General features: G+C 44.8%; 1 protein-coding gene across 1 annotated transcript in view; it reads right to left on the bottom strand.

Moving 5' to 3' along the window:
• The window catches only part of CDH12 (cadherin 12), a 1546793-nt gene that overhangs the window by 1316170 nt on the left and 205723 nt on the right, over nucleotides 1-24900 (bottom strand). The window lies entirely within an intron of this gene.

Below are 24900 nucleotides of genomic sequence, written 5' to 3' on the forward strand. Positions count from 1 at the left end.
ATTTGGATCTCGTTGGCCCAGGCTATACGTCAGAACGTATTGCACCAGGGCTTGTCGGTGCTGCCACAGTCGCTGCAACATGTGCAGAGTTGAATTCCACCGGGTAGGCACATCGCATTTTAGCCGGTGAAGTGGCAGGCCCAACGACTTCTGTAGAGATGTAAGTCGCTGAGCTGCAAGATGCGAACGGCGGAAGTGAGCACACAGCGACTGTGCCCTCTGCAGAAGGCCATCTAGTCTGGGATAGTGGGCTAAAAATTGCTGGACAACCAGGTTCAACACGTGAGCCATACAAGGCACGTGTGTGACATTGCCCCGGCGAAGGGCCGCACCCAGGTTTGCAGCATTGTCGCACACGGCCTTCCCTGGTTTCAGGTCCAGTGGAGACAACCATTCATGAAATTGGTTCTCCAGAGCTGACCACAACTCCTCAGCTGTGTGACTCACATTTCCCAGACATTTCAAAGTAAAAACCGCCTGATGACGTTGAGCCCTACTGCCAACATAGTAAGGAGGTGTGCAGGATCCCTTCTGCGCAGTTAGGAAGCTTGTGGCATGACCAGACAGGCTTTGGGTGCAGGTGGAAGACCGAGAGGAGGTTGAGGAGGCAGAAGCAGTGGAGGAACTTTGACATAAAGAGGATTGACGCACAACTCGTGGGGACGGCAAGACTTGGACAGCAGCCCCTTGTCCTGCTGTCACCATAGTTACCCAGTGCCCAGTCAGCGACATGTAACGCCCCTGTCCATGCCTACTCATCCAAGTGTCTGTGGTGAAATGCACCCTGTCACACACAGAGTTTCTCAAAGAAGCGGTGATGTTGTGTGCGACATGCTGGTGGAGCGCAGGCACACCTTTCTTTGAGAAGTAGTGCCGACTGGGCATCTGGTACTGGGGCATTGCGACGCACATAAGGTCTCGAAAATCCTCTGTGTCCACCAGGCGGAAAGGCAGCATTTCTGTAGCCAAGAGCTTGCAGATGGTGAAATTCAACCTCTTAGCTTTCTCATGGCTAGGAGGAAATGGTCTTTTACTTGTCCACATCTGAGGGACCAAGGGCTGGCTATTGTGCTTAGACGGGGTTGATAAGGGTGTCCCCGGCAAACTGCCGGTCTGTGAGGAAGATGCAGGCGGACATGTTAGGTTGCCTTGATCCAAAGGTGGTGCTATCGATGTCGGACAGCGCTCAACACCAGCTGGTGTTACCACCTCCAAAGAAAATGATGACCTGCCAATCACGCTGGCTGTTGCGGGTAAAGAGGTGGCAGGTCTGCGCCCCAAAACAGGTGTGACTGCTGTCCCCCCAGTCACAGAGGATGAAGAGGCCGCGGATGCACAAGATATGGCAGACGGTGGTTGGCCCGGCCGGCTAGGCCGCATTGTAGCACACTGAGCTTCCCACTGCAACTTATGCTTCATGTCCATGTGCCAGTTCATGCATGAAGTACTCAAACTATGTATTTTTTGGCCTCTACTTAGCTTTTGCTGACAAATGTTACAGATAACACGAGTTGGGTCATCTTTATCGATCTGAAAAAATGCCCAGGCTATGCAAGGCTTAGCACCCATGCGACCTGAAGAGCCACCACGACTTGTGGTGAGAGGCAGAGTTGTGTTTGAGGATGCAGTTGTTGACGTGCTTCCAGTACTACGTCTCTGTCCAGGAAGGCGCAACCTGACCTCGTCGTCACTAGCATCTTCCTCCACCTCCTCTGCTGACCTCATCTCTTGGCTGACTGTGGGTTGACAGTAAGTGGGATCTCCAACCTCATCATCATCACCCTGTGTGTTATCACACCCGTCGTCCTCAGAGCCAACCTGTTCCTTCCCTGACAAAAAACTAAAGTTGTTGCTCCAATCAGGTATTTGAGTCTTATCATCGTCTTCCTCATTGTCTCCACCAACAGGAGTTACAGTTTGGGAATGAGGGTCTACATTATGGTCAGAACCTTCTGCGTCTGGTCCTGGATCCGACTCATAAAGATTCTGGGCATCAGTGCAGATCATTTCCTCGTCTGGATTCACAGAAGCGCTGGAGTCGACCTCTGATTCCCAGGCTATAGTATGAGTAAACAGCTCTGCAGACTCAACCATCTGTTCTACCTCATACTCAGACGGGCAGCTGGAGATTTGGGAGCTGTGAGGAAGCAAGTGCGATTTGGGTGACACCTTTGAGGACTGGAGTATTTGTGATGTTGAAGTTGATGTGGAGGAGAGCCCACTTAAAGGAGCACTTGATATCCGTTGAAGCACCTGCTGTTTTTGTGCCTCATCTGGAATTTGTAGCGATTGGCGTGGCCGTAAGAAAGGAATCTTATCACATTGTCCGCTAAAAGAAGTAGACATTTTAGTTTGGCTGGAAGATGGTCTTTCTTCTGCAGATGTTACTGTTGCTTTAACACCTACCCCACGGACACAACCTTTTTTCCCCTTCCCAACACGCCTATTCCCCTTTCCACCAGCAGCAGGCCTTTTTCCACTCATTTTGGTGGTTAACTAATTCACAACTCTGGAGTTGTTTGCACAAAAAAACAATGGATGGTAACCGAGCAGAGCTGAGTGGCCAAACTGTGGTATTAGGCCAAAACTATTGGCTGGGTTAGATGCAGAAAAAAATTATATTCAATTTGCAACCTGATGGAGGTCAGTATAGATGGACTAATACAACAAGTCCCACACACAGCTAGAAGCCCAATATTTTTTCAGAGGTAGATGCAGAAAAAAATATATTCAGTTTGCAACCTGATGGAGGTCAGTATAGATGGACTAATACAACAAGTCCCACACACAGCTAGAAGCCCAATATTTTTTCAGAGGTAGATGCAGAAAAAAATATATTCAGTTTGCAACCTGATGGAGGTCAGTATAGATGGACTAATACAACAAGTCCCACACACAGCTAGAAGCCCAATATTTTTTCAGAGGTAGATGCAGAAAAAAATATATTCAGTTTGCAACCTGATGGAGGTCAGTATAGATGGACTAATACAACAAGTCCCACACACAGCTAGAAGGCCAAATATTTTTTCAGAGGTACTGTAGATGCAGATAAAAATTATTTTTAATTTGCAACCTGATGGAGGTCAGTATAGATGGACTAATAGAGAAAGTCCGACACACTACTAGAAGGCCAAATATTTTTTCAGAGCTAGATGCAGAAAAAAATTATATTCAGTTTGCAACCTGATGGAGGTCAGTATAGATGGACTAATACAACAAGTCCCACACACAGCTAGAAGCCCAATATTTTTTCAGAGGTAGATGCAGAAAAAAAAATATTCAGTTTGCAACCTGATGGAGGTCAGTATAGATGGACTAATACAACAAGTCCCACACACAGCTAGAAGCCCAATTTTTTTGAGAGGTAGATGCAGAAAAAAATATATTCAGTTTGCAACCTGATGGAGGTCAGTTTAGATGGACTAATACAACAAGTCCCACACACAACTAGAAGCCCAAATATTTTTTCAGAGGTACTGTAGATGCAGATAAAAATTATTTTGAATTTGCAACCTGATGGAGGTCAGTATAGATGGACTAATAGAGAAAGTCCGACACACTGCTAGAAGGCCAAATATTTTTTCAGAGCTAGATGCAGAAAAAAATTAGATTCAGTTTGCAACCTGATGGAGGTCAGTATAGATGGACTAATAGAATAATGCTGTGCCCAAAAGATTTTACTTCACTAGGTGCAGTAAAAAAATTGGTATTCTATACACAGGTGGTATATCTTGCAACACAGATAGGCTACTCCACTGACTAACACACTCTGCAATAGGCCAACAAGGATTAGCTTTGCTAGATTCAGCCAAATGCTGTGAAAAAAACTTGCACAGCACTGGCACAGACCTGCCTGGCAAAAACTGATAGGAACTGATGTAACCTAGTCCTGAAAAGGACTCCAATTACAATTAGTCTTTACTCCCACAACCTATCTATTTAAGAGCACAGACCTGCCTGATAAAAGTCGTAGGAAATGCTGTAACCTAGTCCTTAAAAGGACTGCAATCACAACTATTCCCTACTCCCAAGCTATCTGTAAATTTGTGCGAAAATTGGCTTGAAATTAACAAGGTATAGCGCACACAGCAACAGCGGTGCCTTCTAACACGCAGCTGCAGCAGTGAGAAAATGGTGGCGACGAGGAAAATGGCTTGGTCTTATAGGGCAAGGACATGTGACATACACTGCCAATGACACATGCCCTTGCTTGTGTGAAAAAAAGCACTTCGCTCCGTGTGTGCGCTGTTGATAGGCTGACAGATTGCACCTCCCCACTGTAAATGCGGGAAAGAGAAAAAAAAAATGGAGATCTTCATTGTTCCTGCAGAGATCCATCCCCTGCCCCTCCCCCCACCCCGCTGTACACTCAAACTGCGTATTAACATTAATTTTCATCATTACTGAGAAAAAATCCAGTTATGATTTTGGTGCACGAACAGTTATCGAACATAACCTCGAACAGCCCAATTTTTCTCAAATTGTTCGTGTTCGCCGAACGGCTCGAACACCGCCCAAAACAGCTCGAATTTGAGATTGGCGAACAGTTCGAGTAGAACAGCGCTCATCTCTAGAGCTTAAGGTGTGCCGGCGCCATAAGATCGGTGAAGCGCGGCAAGCTGCCGTTAGTGTGTATAGCCTAGTGAGGGCCCGAGTAGGCTGAAGGCGAGTGGAGAATTAGTGCATAGGGGGCAGAGGAGCTTAACCAGCTCACCCCGAAGCATTTACCGGACACCGGATCCGAGCTTACCGGGATCTCTATGACCCAGTAAGGCATAACTGGAATCCCTGGAGAACTACAAGTCACAGGATCGCTAAGGTGCTGATACGTAACAGAGCCAGGAGATGCTTAGGCCCCGCATACTGGGAGAGTGAACTCCAAGACAAGGCCCGACCACAAGGTCAGCCAGCACAGGACAGAGACAAAGTTAGGCCTAGCTCCAGGCAGGTCAGAAACTTACTACGCAGAGGCAAGAAACAGGAGGCTCTACACCCGCTCATTAGGGAGGATCCTGATATGCACCCTTCACCCTACAGTGCTTCGCGATGTGCCTGAATTTCCACCAGTAAAAGGCACTGAAGTGACTACCGTGTCCGTTCCTGTTCTTGCTCTGACCCAGCTGGGTCTCGACGGTCCTGCATTCCCCCTGCTTACGCTTTTCGGAGGCCTAGCTCCACCTGTGGGGAGCTATACCATCAAGCTGCCTTATCACTGGCCTCAGTGGACTGCTGCAGCGCTGGTGCTTCTCACCAGATGCCACAGGTGGCGTCACGAACTCATATAAAATTAACAATCATCCACCCTTTTAAAGAGTGACTCCAGGGTACGAACCTGGGAGCCGACCACCGCGACATCCCCAAGGCAGGCAAAGGCCCGGTTACCTAGTCATCCCCATCCCTTGGGCTAGTCACATACTCCTCCACCTCCTCTGCTGACCTCATCGACTGGCTGACTGTGGGTTGACAGTAAGTGGGATCTCCAACCTCATCACCATCACCCTGTGTGTTCTCACACCCGTAGTCCTCAGAGCCAACCTCTTCCTGCCCTGACCAAAAAGTCAAGTTGTCGCTCCAATCAGGTATTTGAGTCTCATCATCGTCTTCATCATTGTCTCCACCAACAGGAGTTACAGTTTGGGAACGAGGGTCTACATTATGCTCAGAACCTACTTCATCTGGTCCTGGATCCCACTCATAAAGATTCTGGGCATCAGTGCAGATCATTTCCTCGTCTGGATTAACAGAAGCTCTGGAGCAGACCTCTGTTTCACAGGTTATAGTATGAGTAAACAGCTGTGCAGACTCAACCATCTGTGTTACCCCATAATCAGACGGGCAGCAGGAGACTTGGGAGCTGTGAGGAAGCAAGTGCGATTGGGGTGACACATCTGAGAACTGGAGTATTTGTGATGTTGAAGTTGAGGTGGAGGAGAGCCCACTTTAAGAAGCACTTGACATCTGTTGAAGCACCTGCTGTTTTTGTGCCTCATCTGGAATTTGTAGCAATGGGCGTGTCCGTAAGAAAGTGATCGTATCACATTGTCCACGAAAAGAAGCAGACATATTAGTTTGGCTGGAAGATGGTCTTTCTTCTGCAGATGTTTCCCCCCCCCACCGCGGGGGGGCTCGACCCACCAGCGGACAGGCACCAGTATTGGGAGAGGGGGGCTGGCCGTCAGGGTACACCGCGGCTCTAGCACAAACGCAGCGACACGGAGGTCGCACGGGCAGGAACGGACTGGCCATGTCGGCTTGGCACTCCAGCGTAGTCCCTCTGCCCGCTCGCGCCCGTAACCTCAAAGGGATGCGCAAGCAGCTTTTCTTCCAAGGACTGTTACCCGCCCAGCAGAAACCTGGGGGAGCTCACGTCGGCCTTCCACTGTACTCCCTTACCTCCCTCGCCCTCTTTTCTTCTTCCGTTCTCCATCTAACCCCTCGGCTCTGTGGTGTCCGCTCTCCTTCCAGCTCTCTCCTTCTCACAGGTGGACTACCGCGTGTATTCACACTGTGGCAAATCTTTTGGGCCCAGGCATAAGAAGTTGTCGAGGTAATTGAAAATATGTGCCCCCTTAGAAAAGTCCATTACAACCCATTCGAGGAAGCAACTAAATGCCTCAAATAGTGAGCAGGATCTTCACCACCCCATGGGCAAACAGCGATCTATATAGTATGCTCCTTCCCAGAAGCAGCCCAATAGGTGGACACTATTTGGAGGCACAGGTAGTAAGTAACCGGAATGCCACATCAATGTCTGTTTTGGCCATTAGGTTGACCTTCCCAACTTCTTGATCCACCTGATTGCCTTGTCCAAGGATGTACAGTATATACTACTGGACTTGGTTCCGCGTCGATGTTGTCGTTGACTGACCTGCCCCTTGGATTTGACAAATGGTGGATTAGTCCGAATGTATTGGGTTCGGTTTTTGGCACAACTCACAACGGGGATACCACTATGTCTTGTAAGGAAAGTGTTCTGAATGGAACCGCCATTCTACCTAAAGATATTTCTTTTTTTAATTTTCTTGTCACGACGTCTGGGTGTTGGTAGGCTGATTTTAGATTTTTACTCCAGCCTTTCTTGATTTTAGAAGGGCATAACATGCCTATATCTGTGTCTCCCCCTCCTTTTACTCCTTCACCTCTTTTCTTTTCGCATGACTATATGTACTTGTCACTTTTCCATGTGTTAGTTGTGTCTTCAGAGCAGTTTTTCAGCTTTTGGACACCTTTGAAGTGTTTTCTATGTGTTTTTGTATGTCTGCCATTGGTTTTAACAGTGTTCGAAGGTGTTCGACGAACAGTTCGGCGAACATACGGGTGTTCGACGAACCGAACCGAACTCGAACACTACGGGGGTGGCTCAACACTACTTAACAACACACTTGAAGTTATGCATAACACAATGGAACCCATCGTTATGTCATGTACAAGTAGTTCCATTACCTCCCTCCCCAAAATTATACCTTTGATAAATCAGGGTGCTGGGTTGGCATCAGGTCACGGATGTTCATTTAATTATATGAACACTGTAGATGCTTCCTCATATCTCACAATTCACCTGACCTCGCAAGACTTTAATAGGATAATAGGACCAGACATGAGTCAGGAATTGTTTGAATCAGGAGATAGTAATATTAATTTGGTCGAACCCATTGTGGATACCACATGCACCATGGACTCGCCATCATCAGTGGTAAAAAATTCTGCCTTGTTTCTAACTGCGCCCATGTTAGATACGGCTAACATAGCAATGAGATCCACACCATTGCTTGGCCCTTTTAAGCCACCAATAACAATGAAATATTCAAAAATCACTCATTTTTTTCATGTGGCACCAGGGCGCCACCCAAAAAGAAAAAGAGGACACATGGATGTAGAGGAGGTAAAGGAGGTAGAGGGATCTCAGGTAATAGCCGTTACCTCGGAATCCCTAATCACCAAGAAAACAAAGGTATAGGTGAGATAGCATCCTGCTCACAAATTTCAGAGATTAGTGATTTAAGATCCTGTGGTATATATAATCTTTCAAGTCACATGCTTACAGAAGGTGAAACTTCCTTATTGGCTTAAGGATTATCATTTTGTCCAGATGCTGAATTAAATAGTTTTGATCTTTTCTTAGATCTGAACGAATTCTTCCGTAAATAGACTATTAAGCAACATTTTTTGATAGAGGAACGTGGCAAGAAATTGCCAGCTCCCAAAGCTTCCGCAGGTTTTTCCAATTCACCTGATGAGATAACCATACCGACTGATCAATATAAGCATATGGCAGTCAGGGGAGGCTCTAATAAGTTTTACCCGATGCACCACAAGGGTGCGCATATAGAATCTTTTCAACAATTGGTACTCAGGGATCTACGCTTGATTGAGCGGTATAAGAAACCAGACAATTTGATGAAAAGTGAAAGGGAAGCAATGCAGTCTTTGAAGTACAATAATAACATTATCATAAAAAGTGCCGATAAAGGAGGAGATTATGGATAGATCCTGGTACTTGTGTGAAGATCTTAGGATACTTAGTGACGACCAATACTACCATAAATTGGATATTGATCCTTCTATCTCCATCTTTGTTAATTATAATTATATGATTAGGAATGTTATGAAAAGGGCATTTTGAATAAGAATGAAAAGAGATTTTTAGATATCTCAAGTTACCGGACCCCCATTTTTTATTTTTTACCTAAATTACACAAGGATCCCTGTAACCCACCTGGGCGCCCCATCATAACCGGGATAAATTCCATCACGTCCAATCTATCACACTTCATCAACTTGTTTCTTCAGAAATATGTATGTGAATTGGAGTCCTTTCTTAAAGACTCCTCAACTTTGATTGCCACAGTTAGAAGTCTGCCGTCTGTGAGAAACTGTATTCTTATTACAGCAGACGTTGCAGCTCTTTACAGTAATATCTCCCACGAACTGGGTATAGAAGCGGTGCGCCATTTCTTAATGGAAGATTGTAGTATCCCCCTTTTTCAAAAAGAGTTCATTTTGAAATCAATAGAATTCATATTAAATAATAATGTGTTCTCATTCGAAGATAATTTTTAAAAGCAAATATAGGGCTGTGCAATGGGGACGAGGGTAGCTCCCAGCTATGCGAATATCTTCATGGAATGCTTTGAATCTTTGTTCATCATGTCTTCTCCTCTAATCCAAGGCCATATACGACTATATCGTCATTATATCGATGATCTGTTCTTTATCTGGGAAGGGAAGGAAAAATCAGCCCAGGATTTCTTTGAAATTTTGGATAATAACCCATGTGGTCTTAAGTTCTTAGTATTCCTGTCAAGTGACTCCATACAGTTTCTTGACTTAATTTTGAAATTGGATGATTTGGGGAAGGTTCTCACATCCACCCATTTTAAAACTGTGGATGTGAATAGCTACCTCAGATTTGACAGTGGGCATCTTCCAAGGTGGATTAAGAACATTCCGTATGGCCAGTATTGGCGTATACGGAAAAATTGTACGCAGGATGAAGATTTTGAAAAGGAGGCTGATGTCTTTGAAAAAAGATTCTTGAGGAAGGGGTATCCTAAGAACTTGATCAGGGATGCACATAAAAGAATTAAGCCGCTCAGTCAGGAATCATGTTTGGTTCAAAATTCTGGCCCTAACTGTGAGCATGCAAATACAGGATATAAATATTGGAGTTTAGTGACCACTTTCAATAAATCTAGAGTATACATACAGAAACTATTAAGTCGTTATTGGTGCGTTCTGTTCGGGGATCCACTTTTGTCCAAGAATTTGCCATGTAAACCCAGGATTGTTTATAGGAAGAATCGGAATTTACGGTCCTTTACATCACCCAATAACACGACATTGAAATCTGCAGCTTCAGTACGGAGATATGGGAGGCAAAGGCAAGAAGTAGTAGGTTGTTTTGCTTGCAGATCTCCTGGCTGTTTATGCTGTAGTACCTTTAATCATGGGGCAGTATCCTTCTGCTCGCAAACCACTGGTGAACAACTTTCCATCACCTGTAAAGTGGACTGTCATTCTGACTATGTGGTCTATTTGTTGCAGAGTGGATGTGGTTTGCAATATGTAGGCCGAACCATACAAAGAATGAAGGCCCGCCTCAATAAACATCGCTCTAATATTAAGAATGGGTATGTGCAGCATAGTGTTTACAAGCACTTTCTAAATGCCCACCAGAGAGATCCCAGTAGCTTGAAACTCACGATTTTAGAACGAGTCCCTGATAATGTAACAAATCGGCTTAATTATCTTATGAAGAAAGAGAATTTTTGGATTTTTAAATTGAATTTAGCCATTGATAATGTGTGCAGGTGAATTATTAATATTAATATATATATTTTCTTGGGATAAAAACTGGTTGAGGTGTGTACTTAGGATATGCCTCACCAATTTTTATGTAATATGCTTATTTACCCTCATTTATATGTGCATTTCTACATGTATATATTTTTAAAGCATTGCCTTTAATGTCTGCATCTTGTATCTTCATAGTAAGTTTATAATGTGTAGTTATTGACCCGTAATGCTTTTTTAAGTCTTCTTTGTTATTAAATTGTAATTGTCTTTTTGAATGGTGATTAAGGGGTTAAGTACCAAATTTTCCCTTGGTACCTCCCATTGAGTTCCTTTGCTTTATGTATAAAAGTGCCTGCTTCTGCCATTTTCCCATAACTCCACCTGATGAAGGCAGCAGATCGCTGCAGAAACGCGTTGTGGGCATTAGTACTTCAATAAAGAGATTTGTTTTATCCTCATCCAGTGCCTTATCCAGTTCATAGCGCCCCACTGACCACCTCAATTTTGCACACTCTTCACTTTTCCCTTAGGAGTTGTGGCTCGGGGCTGCGGAGATGCGGATACATTTTCAGCTGAAGCACCTGTTGGACCAACGATGATGTCATCACCCACGTGATCCCACCCGGAACCACGTGATTGGAAGCTCCGTCTGCTTACCCAGAGGAGACGCTGAAGGCATCGTGGCAGTGCTATCAGCACCAGCAGCTGTTTAACCTGGGTTGTGCGGTCTGCACAACCCACCCAGGTGAGCAGTCCACTGTATCTGCACGCATATTCTACTTCCATACAGGTTCACACAAGCACTGCGCTTTTCCACACCACCCCTTTTTTGTCTTCAATGAGGTATGTGGCTGGGGTTATACAGAGCTCAACATTCAGAAAATGATTTGATGTTCATCAGATAGAATAGTTCTTAATCAAAACTATACTAACCAGCAAAGTAAGTGACACATCAATAAAATTAGGTTGTTGCTCCGACATCATGCTGCTCTCAGATGGGGTAGCAAACTCTTGGTGACAAATTCCCTTTTATGAGAATATGTCAACAGGATTTTGCTACCCCATATGAGAGCAGGATGATGTCGGGGCAATGACACATTTTAGCGATGTGTCAACTGCTGCTTTGCATGCTGTTATTTTTATACAATCATTGCTTTCTCTAGCTGTGCTCAGAATGCTGAGCCCTGTAAAACCCCACCCACAACAATGATTGGCAGCATTTTATGTACACTGTATATTAAGAGATAGTTGTTAATTAGTGGTGGAGCAGGGTTACACATGTCAGTTTGACTAGGAGGCGCTTGACACCTAGTCCTGTAGCGATAATTTCCTGCTGATAAAACATTGATTTTATAGAAATAACAGCACATAGTCTAGCAAGTGACACATTGCTGGAATCAGGCACTCAGCTCCTAATAATGCTACTGTCAAGTTACATAGCAAAAACCTGCTGACAAACCTCTTTAAAGGATGTTTCATGAATAAATTGATTAAGTAATCCTCCCAAATGTGTCTTAGAAAAATAATTCCTGAGGGAACTACAGTTGTGGACAATGTTCCTTTTGCAGGTTCTTATAGACAGCAGGCTCTACTAAATTTTTCTTGTAAATATGTTTCTTTCTTCTTCATTTGTACATTTTCTATATTGAAAAACTAGCAGATGTTTTTAGTCATATAAGGAACATTTCCGAGCAATCCAACTAAACTAATTAGACATATAAAAGAGGTTGAACAAGGCGACCAAGGGTATCGATAGTGAATTTTACTACAAAAAGAAGCCAAACTGATTTAATGCACAAGACCTCCAGAAATATTAGGGTTTAAAAATAGAAATGATATTAGTGTGTTTCTTTAAGCTTTTGATTATGTAAATTGTCAATGTGTATTATCCTAAACATATTGTACATTGTACAAGGTGGACCATTTATAAGGATATACCTAAATAAAATGGGAATCGTTGGTGATATCAAATTCTTGTTTGTGGCACATTAGTATATGGAAGGGGGATAACTTTTCCAGATGGATGGTGACCATGGTGGCCATTTTTATGTCGGCCATTTTGGATCCAACCTTATTTTTTTCAATGGGAGGAGGGTCATGTGACACATCAAGCTTATTGAGAATTTCATAAAAAAAGCAATGGTTTGCTTGGTTTTCACGTAACTTTATTCTTTCATGAGTTTTTTACAAGTTAATGACTAGAGATGAGCGTTGTTCTACTCGAACTGTTCGCCAATCTCAAATTAGAGCTGTTTTGGGCGGTGTTCGAGCCGGTCGGCGAACACGAACAATTTGAGAAAAATTCGGCTGTTCGAGGTTATGTTCGATAACTGTTCGTGCACCAAAATCATAACTGGATTTTTTCTCAGTAATGATGAAAATTAATGTTAATACGCAGTTTGAGTGTACAGCGGGGCGGGGGGAGGGGCAGGGGATGGATCTCTGCAGGAACAATGAAGATCTCCATTTTTTTTTCTCTTTCCCGCATTTGCAGTGGGGAGGTGCAATCTGTCAGCCTATCAGCAGCGCACACACGGAGCGAAGTGCTTTTTTTCACACAAGCAAGGGCATGTGTGATTGGCAGTGTATGTCACATGTCCTTGCCCTATAAGACCAAGCCATTTTCCTCGTCGCCACCATTTTCTCACTGCTGCAGCTGCCAATTTTCGCACAAATATACAGATAGCTTGGGAGTAGGGAATAGTTGTGATTGCAGTCCTTTTAAGGACTAGGTTACAGCATTTCCTACGACTTTTATCAGGCAGGTCTGTGCTCTTAAATAGATAGATTGTGGGAGTAAAGACTAATTGTAATTGGAGTCCTTTTCAGGACTAGGTTACATCAGTTCCTATCAGTTTTTGCCAGGCAGGTCTGTGCCAGTGCTGTGCAAGTTTTTTTCACAGCATTTGGCTGAATCTAGCAAAGCTAATCCTTTTTGGCCTATTGCAGAGTGTGTTAGTCAGTGGAGTAGCCTATCTGTGTTGCAAGATATACCACCTGTGTATAGAATACCAATTTTTTTACTGCACCTAGTGAAGTAAAATCTTTTGGGCATAGCATCATTCTATTAGTCCATCTATACTGACCTCCATCAGGTTGCAAACTGAATATAATTTTTTTCTGCATCTAGCTCTGAAAAAATATTTGGGCTTCTAGCAGTGTGTGGGACTTGGTCTATTAGTCCATCTATACTGACCTCCATCAGGTTGCAAATTAAAAATATTTTTTTTCTGCATCTAGCTCTGAAAAAATATTTGGGCTTCTAGCAGTGTGTGGGACTTGGTCTATTAGTCCATCTATACTGACCTCCATCAGGTTGCAAATTGAATAAAAAAAATTTCTGCATCTAGCTCTGAAAAAATATTTGGGCTTCTAGCGGTGTGTGGGACTTGGTCTATTAGTCCATCTATACTGACCTCCATCAGGTTGCAAATTAAAAATATTTTTTTTCTGCATCTAGCTATGAAAAAATATTTGGGCTTCTAGTAGTGTGTGGGACTTGGTCTATTAGTCCATCTATACTGACCTCCATCAGGTTGCAAATTAAAAATAATTTTTTTCTTCATTTAGCTCTGAAAAAATATTTGGGCTTCTAGCAGTGTGTGGGACTTGTTCTATTAGTCCTTCTATACTGACGTCCAGCAGGTTGCAAATTGAATATAATTTTTTTCTGCATCTAGCTCTGAAAAAATATTTGGGCTTCTAGCGGTGTGTGGGACTTGGTCTATTAGTCCATCTATACTGACCTCCATCAGGTTGCAAATTAAAAATAATTTTTTTCTGCATCTAGCTCTGAAAAAATATTTGGGCTTCTAGCAGTGTGTGGGACTTGGTCTATTAGTCCATCTATACTGATCTCCATCAGGTTGCAAATTAAAAATAATTTTTTTCTGCATCTAGCTCTGAAAAAATATTTGGGCTTCTAGCAGTGTGTGGGACTTGGTCTATTAGTCCATCTATACTGACCTCCATCAGGTTGCAAATTGAATAAAAAAAATTTCTGCATCTAGCTCTGAAAAAATATTTGGGCTTCTAGCGGTGTGTGGGACTTGGTCTATTAGTCCATCTATACTGACCTCCATCAGGTTGCAAATTAAAAATAATTTTTTTCCGCATCTAGCTCTGAAAAAATATTTGGGCTTCTAGCAGTGTGTGGGACTTGGTCTATTAGTCCATCTATACTGACCTCCATCAGGTTGCAAATTAAAAATATTTTTTTTCTTCATTTAGCTCTGAAAAAATATTTGGGCTTCTAGCAGTGTGTGGGACTTGTTCTATTAGTCCTTCTATACTGACGTCCAGCAGGTTGCAAATTGAATATAATTTTTTTCTGCATCTAGCTCTGAAAAAATATTTGGGCTTCTAGCGGTGTGTGGGACTTGGTCTATTAGTCCATCTATACTGACCTCCATCAGGTTGCAAATTAAAAATAATTTTTTTCTGCATCTAGCTCTGAAAAAATATTTGGGCTTCTAGCAGTGTGTGGGACTTGGTCTATTAGTCCATCTATACTGACCTCCATCAGGTTGCAAATTAAAAATAATTTTTTTCTGCATCTAGCTCTGAAAAAATATTTGGGCTTCTAGCAGTGTGTGGGACTTGGTCTATTAGTCCACCTATACTGACCTCCATCAGGTTGCAAATTGAATAAAAAAATTTTCTGCATCTAGCTCTGAAAAAATATTTGGGCTTCTAGCGGTGTGTGGGACTTGGTCTATTAGTCCATCTATACTGACCTCCATCAGGTTGCAAATTAAAAATAATTTTTTTCTGCATCTAACCCAGCCAATAGTTTTGGCCTAATACCACAGTTTGGCCATTCAGCTCTGCTCGGTTACCATCCATTGTTTTTCTGTGCAAACAACTCCAGAGTTGTGAATTAGTTAACCACCAAAATGAGTGGAAAAAGGCCTGCTGCTGGTGGAAAGGGGAATAGGCGTGTTGGGAAGGGGAAAAAAGGTTGTGTCCGTGGGGTAGGTGCAGAAGAAAGACCATCTTCCAGCCAAACTAAAATGTCTACTTCTTTTAGCCGACAATGTGATAAGATCCCTTTCTTACGGCCACGCCAATCGCTACAAATTCCAGATGAGGCACAAAAACAGCAGGTGCTTCAACGGATATCAAGTGCTCCTTTAAGTGGGCTCTCCTCCACATCAACTTCAACATCACAAATACTCCAGTCCTCAAAGGTGTCACCCAAATCGCACTTGCTTCCTCACAGCTCCCAAATCTCCAGCTGCCCGTCTGAGTATGAGGTAGAACAGATGGTTGAATCTGCAGAGCTGTTTACTCATACTATAGCCTGGGAATCAGAGGTCGACTCCAGCGCTTCTGTGAATCCAGACGAGGAAATGATCTGCACTGATGCCCAGAATCTTTATGAGTCGGATCCAGGACCAGACGCAGAAGGTTCTGACCATAATGTAGACCCTCATTCCCAAACTGTAACTCCTGTTGGTGGAGACAATGAGGAAGACGATGATAAGACTCAAATACCTGATTGGAGCGACAACTTTAGTTTTTTGTCAGGGCAGGAACAGGTTGGCTCTGAGGACGACGGGTGTGATAACGCACAGGGTGATGATGATGAGGTCGGAGATCCCACTTACTGTCAACCCACAGTCAGCCAAGAGATGAGGTCAGCAGAGGAGGTGGAGGAAGATGCTAGTGACGACGAGGTCAGGTTGCGCCTTCCTGGACAGAGACGTAGTACTGGAAGCACGTCAACAACTGCATCCTCAAACACAACTCTGCCTCTCACCACAAGTCGTGGTGGCTCTTCAGGTCGCATGGGTGCTAAGCCTTGCATAGCCTGGGCATTTTTTCAGATCGATAAAGATGACCCAACTCGTGTTATCTGTAACATTTGTCAGCAAAAGCTAAGTAGAGGCCAAAAAATACATAGTTTGAGTACTTCATGCATGAACCGGCACATGGACATGAAGCATAAGTTGCAGTGGGAAGCTCAGTGTGCTACAATGCGGTCTAGCCGGCCGGGCCAACCACCGTCTGCCATATCTTGTGCATCCGCGGCCTCTTCATCCTCTGTGACTGGGGGGACAGCAGTCACACCTGTTTTGGGGCGCAGACCTGCCACCTCTTTACCCGCAACAGCCAGCGTGATTGGCAGGTCATCATTTTCTTTGGAGGTGGTAACACCAGCTGGTCTTGAGCGCTGTCCGACATCGATAGCACCACCTTTGGATCAAGGCAAAATAACATGTCCGCCTGCATCTTCCTCACAGACCGGCAGTTTGCCGGGGACACCCTTATCAACCCCGTCTAAGCACAATAGCCAGCCCTCGGTCCCTCAGATGTGGACAAGTAAAAGACCATTTCCTCCTAGCCATGAGAAAGCTAAGAGGTTGAATTTCACCATCTGCAAGCTCTTGGCTACAGAAATGCTGCCTTTCCGCCTGGTGGACACAGAGGATTTTCGAGACCTTATGTCCGTCGCAGTGCCCCAGTACCAGATGCCCAGTCGGCACTACTTCTCAAAGAAAGGTGTGCCTGCGCTCCACTAGCATGTCACACACAACATCACCGCTTCTTTGAGAAACTCTGTGTGTGACAGGGTGCATTTCACCACAGACACTTGGACGAGTAGGCATGGACAGGGGCGTTACATGTCGCTGACTGGGCACTGGGTAACTATGGTGACAGCAGGACAAGGGGCTGCTGTCCAAGTCTTGCCGTCCCCACGAGTTGTGCGTCAATCCTCTTTATGTCATTTTTCCTCCACTGCTTCTGCCTCCTCAACCTCCTCTCGGTCTTCCACCTGCACCCAAAGCCTGTCTGGTCATGCCACAAGCTTTCTAACTGCGCAGAAGGGATCCTGCACACCTCCTTACTATGCTGGCAGTAGGGCTCAACGTCATCAGGCGGTTTTTACATTGAAATGTCTGGGAAATGTGAGTCACACAGCTGAGGAGTTGTGGTCAGCTCTGGAGAACCAATTTCATGAATGGTTGTCTCCACTGGACCTGAAACCAGGGAAGGCCGTGTGCGACAATGCTGCAAACCTGGGTGCGGCCCTTCGCCGGGGCAATGTCACACACGTGCCTTTTATGGCTCACGTGTTGAACCTGGTTGTCCAGCAATTTTTAGCCCACTATCCCAGACTAGATGGCCTTCTGCAGAGGGCACGGTCGCTGTGTGCTCACTTCCGCCGTTCGCATCCCGCAGCTCAGCGACTTACATCTCTACAGAAGTCGTTGGGCCTGCCACTTCACCGGCTAAAATGCGATGTGCCTACCCGGTGGAATTCAACTCTGCACATGTTGCAGCGACTGTGGCAGCACCGACAAGCCCTGGTGCAATACGTTCTGACGTATAGCCTGGGCCAACGAGATTCAGAGGTGGGGCAAATCACGCTGGAGGAGTGGTCTCAGATCAGGGACCTATGCACCCTTCTGCACAGTTTTGAAATGGCGACGAAGATGTTTAGTGCTGACGATGCCATTATCAGCATGACTATTCCGGTGATTTACATGCTGGAGCACATGTTAAACAGAATTCGGAGTCAGGTGGTGGCACAAGAGGAGGTGGAGGAAGTAGAGGAGGAGGAGTTGTATGCGGAAGGGCTAACATCTGCAAGGTCCAGACGGTCGGCAGCACCAAGGCGGCAGGCATGTGAGGGTGGGGGAGATGATTTTACCAGGGCGCATGGTAGCAGCCAAACTAGTGAGGAAGGTGCAGGAGCCCAGGAAGAAGTGGAGGACGAACTGATGGAAGACTCATCAGATGAGGGAGACCTTGATCACATTTCTGTTGTGCGAGGTTGGGGGGAGAGGACAGAGGAAGGAAGCATGATTGCTACCTCGCCACCAACACAACAGGGACTTGGTGCTCCTGGATGCGCAACACACATGAGTGCCTTCTTGCTGCACTACCTGCAACATGACCCTCGAATTGTGAGAATTAGAAATAATCCTGACTACTGGGTTGCCACACTGTTAGATCCCCGGTACAAAAGTAAATTTGCAGAAATTATTCCTGCCATAGAAAGGGATGCACGCATGCAGGAGTATCAGCAGAGACTGTTGCAGAATCTTACATGTGCTTTTCCACAAAATACCAGTGGTGCACGTAGTGAATCTCACAGTTCCAACTTGCCAACCGTGGGACCGTCAAGTGTTCAGCACTCAAACCGTAACAGAACCACAGTATCTGCTGGTAACATCAATTTTGCGGAATCATTTCACCACTTTTTTAGCCCATCCTTTGCAAGGCCACAGGAGACAAGAAGTCTGACACATAGTCAACGCCTAGAGACGATGGTACAGGAGTATCTCCAAGTAAACATTGAAGCCACGACTGTGTCACTGGACCCTTGCTCTTTTTGGGCTTCCAATCTGGATAAATGGCCGGAGCTAGCCACTTACGCCTTGGAGATCTTGTCATGCCCCGCAGCCAGCGTTCTGTCTGAACGTGTGTTCAGCGCTGCTGGTGGTGTGCTGACAGATAAGCGCACGCGGCTCTCCACTGATAATGTAGACAGACTCACGTTCATAAAGATGAACAAATCATGGATCCGAAACGACTTTTCTACCCCTGTGTCATCCTGGGGAGAGTAAAAGCTTGATGATTGGTTAAAATCACCCTACCAACCGTTTTAAGCTTTCAAATTACTAATCATGTTTATCTGTATCTTGACTGGAAAATAATTTGGGCTTTGTAGCAGTGTGCAGCACTGATCCTATTAGGCCATCTATAATAAGCTTCACCAGATTTAAAATTAAAAATAATTTTTAGCTGCATCTAGCCCGGAAAATAATTTTGGGGCTCCGAGATGCGCAAGACACATAAGTGACTTCTTGCTGCACTACCTGCAGCATGACCCTCATATTGTCAGAATTCGAAGTAATCATGACTACTGGGTTGCCACACTCTTAGATCCCCCAAACTTTTCGATCAACCTTTTCATTTTAATAAAGACCAAAAAAATGGTCATTTTTGAAATTATAAGCATTAACAGGTTGTTAGAAACTGAAATCAAACAGTTTTCAACTCAAAACTTTATTCTAGGTGATGTTACATTTTCACATAGGACCCCTTGTTCGAAAGGAGCTTCTGAACTCTCTCGTCCATTGAATTTGTCAGGTTTTGGATGGTTTCTGCTTCAATTGTTTTGCATGAGGACAGAATACCCTCCCAGAGCTGTTGCTTAGATGTGAACTGCCTCCCGCCATCATAGACACTCCTTTTAATGATGCTCCAAAGGTTCTGAATGGGGTAGAGGTCAGGGGAGCATGGGGGTCACACCATAAGTTTGTCCCCTTTTATGCCCATATCAGCCAGAGATGCAGATGTTTTATGTGCAGCATGAGATGGTGCATTATCATGCAGAAAAATGATCTTGCTGTGAAATACACGGTTCTTCTTCTTGAACCATGGCAGGAAGTGCTGTTTGAGAAAATCCACATACATTATGGAGTTCATCTTTAGCGCCTTCAGGGATCCTAAAGGGGCCGACAATCTCTCTCCCCATGATTCCAGCCCAAAACATTACTCCACCTCCTCCTTGTTGGCGCTGTAGCCGTGTTTGCGTGGGGTGTCCATCAACCAGCCATCCTCCACTCCATTCATCTGGACCATCGAGCGCTGCACGGCACTCATCCGTGAACAAAACAGTTTTGAAATCAGTCTTCATGTAATGTTTGGCCCACTGGAGCCGTTTCTGCTTGTGTGAAGTGGATAGAGGAGGTCGACAGGATGGCATATGCACAGCTGCAAACCTCTGAAGGACCCTGCATCTTGTTGTTCGGGGGACGTTGGAGGCACAAGCAGCTTCAAAAACTTGTCTGCTGCTATGACAAGGCTTTTTTGCCGCTGCTGTTTCAACCTGATGTAATTGCCTGTAGGAAAGAGTCCTCAATTTGCCCTTATCAGTACGCACACGTGTGTACTGTGAATCAGCTACATACTTCTTGATTGCCAAGACACTTCATCCTGATCATCGCACAATGTTGATTGTAGTCATGCCTTGACCTAAACACTCCACAATTTGTTGCTTCTCAGCAGCCGACACATCCTTTTTCTTTCCCATTTTGGCAGAAAATGTAGGCTGCTTAATAATGTGAGAGAGCCTTCTTAAGTAGTCTTGCCTTTCATTGGACACACCTGCCAAACTAATTAGCACAGGTGTCTGCAATTGCTTACAGTGATATAAAGAGCCCTGACACACATCACCATCAATGAGTTTAACTGACAAACAAACAAATTCTTCCCTTATCACTCCTAAACACTTTTTGCATAATAATTTGGAACGCGGTGTACATGTGCTTTTCCACAAAACACCAGTGGTTCACGTACTGAATCTTACAGTTCTAACTTGCCAACCGTGGTCTGTATGGAATTGTTCAATAAAGGGCCCAAAATTAAGATAACATAGATGGGAGAGGTCTCTATGAATAGGAATTCATAAGTATTTGATACCCTGTGAGGGCCAAGCAAAGGGAAAGTTGGACTGGATGGAATCCTATATGGATTTAGGGAGGGAGACATCGAGGGCCTCAGACTTCGCTGCATTGATTTTAAAATTTTACCATGTAACGAAGTGATCTATTTCAGCCATAACAGCATGGATGGATATATGTGATTGAGTGATATATACTAGGACATCATCAGCAAATAGAGAGCACTTGTACTCGGTGCCTCCCACCTCAATCCACCTAATATTGGGGTTATGGCGAATTGATGAGAGCAGGTGCTCCGTCACTAGGATGTATAAGAGAGGGGACAGAGGACATCCCTGCCTTGTCCCATTGGTGATTGTGAAAGGTGATGAAAATGTTCTGACGCACCCCCTGGGCCTTGGGACACCCGGAGCCGGACCCTTTTTGGTGGATGCTGGTGGTTGTAGTCTTCGTGGCGGCGATCCGGTTCCGTGGCTCAGGGCGGTCAAACCAGTGGCGGAACTATTTATGTGGTTTTGATGTTTAAATGTCCGACTACGCCACCCGTGGATTGCGGTCAGAGTGAACCGCCGCTACAGGGCAGACCGCTAAGGCTGGTGTTGTGGGTGCAGCAGAGCGTAGCATAACTCCCCACGGGAGGAGTATAGCCTCAGGGCAGTGTATGCGGAGGATGGGGGTGATGGTGCAGGGCAGCAGCAGTAATGACACGGAGTCAGTGATGCAGTTCAGGGCCTTTACTCACAGTTCTTATTATCCAGACCACGTCTGCAGGTAACGGCTGCCCACGTCGTACTGTGCTCACCAGGTGAGGGGCTCAGACAACTCCCAGATAACTTTGGAGCGCTTCACAGGACCCCCTTTGTGTGTCCTTTGCCTGGCCTTTCTTACCAACACTTCTGTCCGGCTGCCTCGGGCCTCCTCTTGGTAAACTTGGCGCCAGTTTCCCTGACCCTATGTGGTGCCTTCCTAGCGGGTGGAGCAAGGGGCTGCGCCACATAAAATGTCAGAGCCTCCGGTTTCTAGCTGAGGGTCGTTTCCTGCCTCCACTAGTTCGGGGACCGGTCTCCCCCTTTGGCCTGACCCCTCCACGCAGGTGGATTCGGGCGTGCGGTGGCGACTCGCCCATCCGCACCCCTGGGATCCCTTCATTCCTCGTACCTGGAGCCTTCTCCGCTCCTCTTCCTTCCTTCTCCCTCTTGCAGGCCTGGGCCTCTGTTACTAGGCCCGCCTCCGGAGCAGAGCTCATGCAGAGCCCCTGCTCCCTGCCACTTCTGCTCAGACTTCTCTGCACTGAACTAAGATGGTGCCCACCTTTTATACTCCCTTCTCAATGCACCCAGGAACTGCTTCCTCCCTGCTCCTGCACTGCAGGGTTCCCCTTCCTCAGTGTTCCCTCCCCCCACTCCAGCCAGGGACAGGGACTGTCGTGCCCATCTCAGGGGCATATTGGTCGCCCTGCCCCACGGCAATGTGGTGTAATGCATGCAGGTGTCGGGTCCTGATCCACACTCCATCCTTATCTGAGAGTGAGATATCACACCTCTGGGTGAGGTGCAATACGTCTGTAGCAACCGAGCCCTCGGTGCTACAGTTCCATTTATCTTCAGCCTAGGTGACGTATTGTGATACAGGGCCGTGATTTTGGCTATAAAAGGGTCCCCTAGACCCCTACCCCAAGCTTTTTAAGAGAATCATATATGGCGTGCCAGGAGACTCTATGGAATGCTTTCTCAGCATCCAACGAGAGTATCTACTTACAAATTTTTAACTGCATCTAGCCCAGGAAATACTTTGTGCCTAGTAGCAGTGTCTGCTAGTCAGCGAATTATCCCGGCTGTTAAGCAAGCTACACCACCTGTAGTTTGGACACTTAATTTTTTCAAAGGAAATGCTTCGGGACCACGGGATACTTAGTGAAGAGCATCAGGAGGCACCCCAAGGCATAGGGGCTGGGACTGGCACTAGGATGCCTTGCGGTGGACAGCCGAGCTCGATCCTTATAAAAGCTTTTTAACTGCAGCAGCTTTAGTGGACGCTACTGGAGCTGGAATTACGCGGCTGCTGGCATGAGACTTGCCCTCCAATAGATCCTTGTAAATGGATTTAAAGTGTATTCATTCAAATTAGAGGGACAATTTAAATTAAAAAGCTTAGAGCTGCCTCCACCACAGGGGGGCTCTCTCGACCCACCAGCGGACAGGCACCAGTATTGGGAGAGGGGGGCTGGCCGTCAGGGTTCACCGCGGCTCTGGCACAAACCCGGCGACACGGAGGTGGCACGGGCAGGAGCGGACTGGCCGTCTCGGCTTCTCACTTTTTGGATTTTAGAAGGGCATGACATGCCTATATCTGTGTCTCCCCCTCCTTTTACTCCTCCACCTCTTTTCTTTTCGCATGACTATATGTACTTGTCACTTTTCCATGTGTTAGTTGTGTCTTCTGAGCAGTTTGTCAGCTTTTGGACACCTTTGAAGGTGTTTTCTATGTGTTTCTATGTGTTTTTGTTTGCCTGCCATTGGTTTTAATGGTGTTCGAAGGTGTTCGACGAACAGTTCGACGAACAGTTCGGCGAACACACGGGTGTTCGACGAACCGAACCGAACTCGAACACTACGGGGGTGGCTCAACACTATTAATGACCACTTATAAAATGTGTTCAAAGTACTGCCCATTTTGTTGGATTGTCAATGCAACCCTCTTCTCCCATTCTTGACACACTGATAGCAACACCGCAGAAGAAATGCTAGCATAGGCTTCCAGTATCCATTGTTTCAGATGCTGCACATCTTGTATCTTGATTGTATGGTGGGGTATATGGGGTATAGCTGCAGCTATACTACTAACGCACCTTCCCTAGGGTAGCAAAGGTTACCTGTTTTGAACTTTTTTATATAATGCCATAAAAAACATCAATGCAAAATAAGGATCCATAAAAAGACATATTAGCTTTCAATATTTCTGATTTATAGCTATGTCAGGTGTTCCCCTTTGTATAAACTCGATACCTGCCAAGAACTGCTCCCCAAAAACTGGAAAATATTTAGCAGCTGAACCATGTAAATATATTGCAGCACATTAATAGGGCATCATTCATTTGCCCATTACCACCTATGAATTTATGTTTTCTCAATCACTTTAATGTCTAAGAAATAGTAACTTATTGCTTTTGTGAGGCATGCATTACCCTTAGTCATCTTTACAACCTCCATAGGTCTTGCATTCTGTGCCGATAAGTCACTCATTATCGCACCATATATGCTCCTAGTTTCACATATTTATGGGAGTTACATTGGGAAAATTAACAAGCAAATTACATCTATTTTTACTATTTCTAGCATGACGGCCAATGAGCTTCCATAAAAATGTGTTTACCATTTTAACATCCATGAGATACTACCCTGTTGAGCTGAGATAAAGCATGACCCTGAAGCATATAGGTTTAGCAAAAACTGGAAAGGGAGAGATAATGCCTTACAAAGCAAACTATGAAAACTGGCCCCGAAGACCTACAACATTACTTAAGAAGATAAGCGTAATCTCTTGTAACTTTAGAATGAGGATGGCAGAAAAGTTGTGGTTAGTGAATTGATAAAAACCAAAGCATATAAGTTTTATATTCATCATATTTTTCCAGATCACAGGATGCATTGAGATATTAGACACACCCTATCTAAAAACATAGTGATTGCATTGGTATAGCTTAATACCTTTTATATAGCTATATATGATAGTAAAAGCCATATTAAAACTAACTTTGGTTTTATTCGTTTAAAAACAACGATAGTCCCTCAGGTCTTAAATGCCTTGCAAACCTGAGTTGCTTAACCTCTTTTTTTTTTATTTTTCTGCGCAAACTTAACACACAAGTTACAAAAAAGCACAATTTTTATGGAAAAATTAGAAATGTCTATAATAAAGATTGGTAGTAATACTGTATATGCCTTGCATCCCAGATACTAATATGATCACATTAGAAGCATTTACTAAGAACTACGAATTACTATAAAGTGATGTTTAATTACAATCACAATAACCTGCACAATCACATCGCAAAAAATATACATAATCTTTCTCGTTTTACAGATATTGTGCAAAAGTATAAATTGGATGTCATATTACTGGTGATTACAAGTCCAACTAGTGATCTTCGTCAATCATATATGAAGCATGAATTGTTTTTTATACA

Source organism: Phyllobates terribilis, unplaced genomic scaffold, assembly GCF_046119375.1.
Source record: "Phyllobates terribilis strain yellow unplaced genomic scaffold, ASM4611937v1 Scaffold_4__5_contigs__length_816908805, whole genome shotgun sequence".
In the NCBI taxonomy this organism is placed as follows: domain Eukaryota; kingdom Metazoa; phylum Chordata; class Amphibia; order Anura; family Dendrobatidae; genus Phyllobates; species Phyllobates terribilis.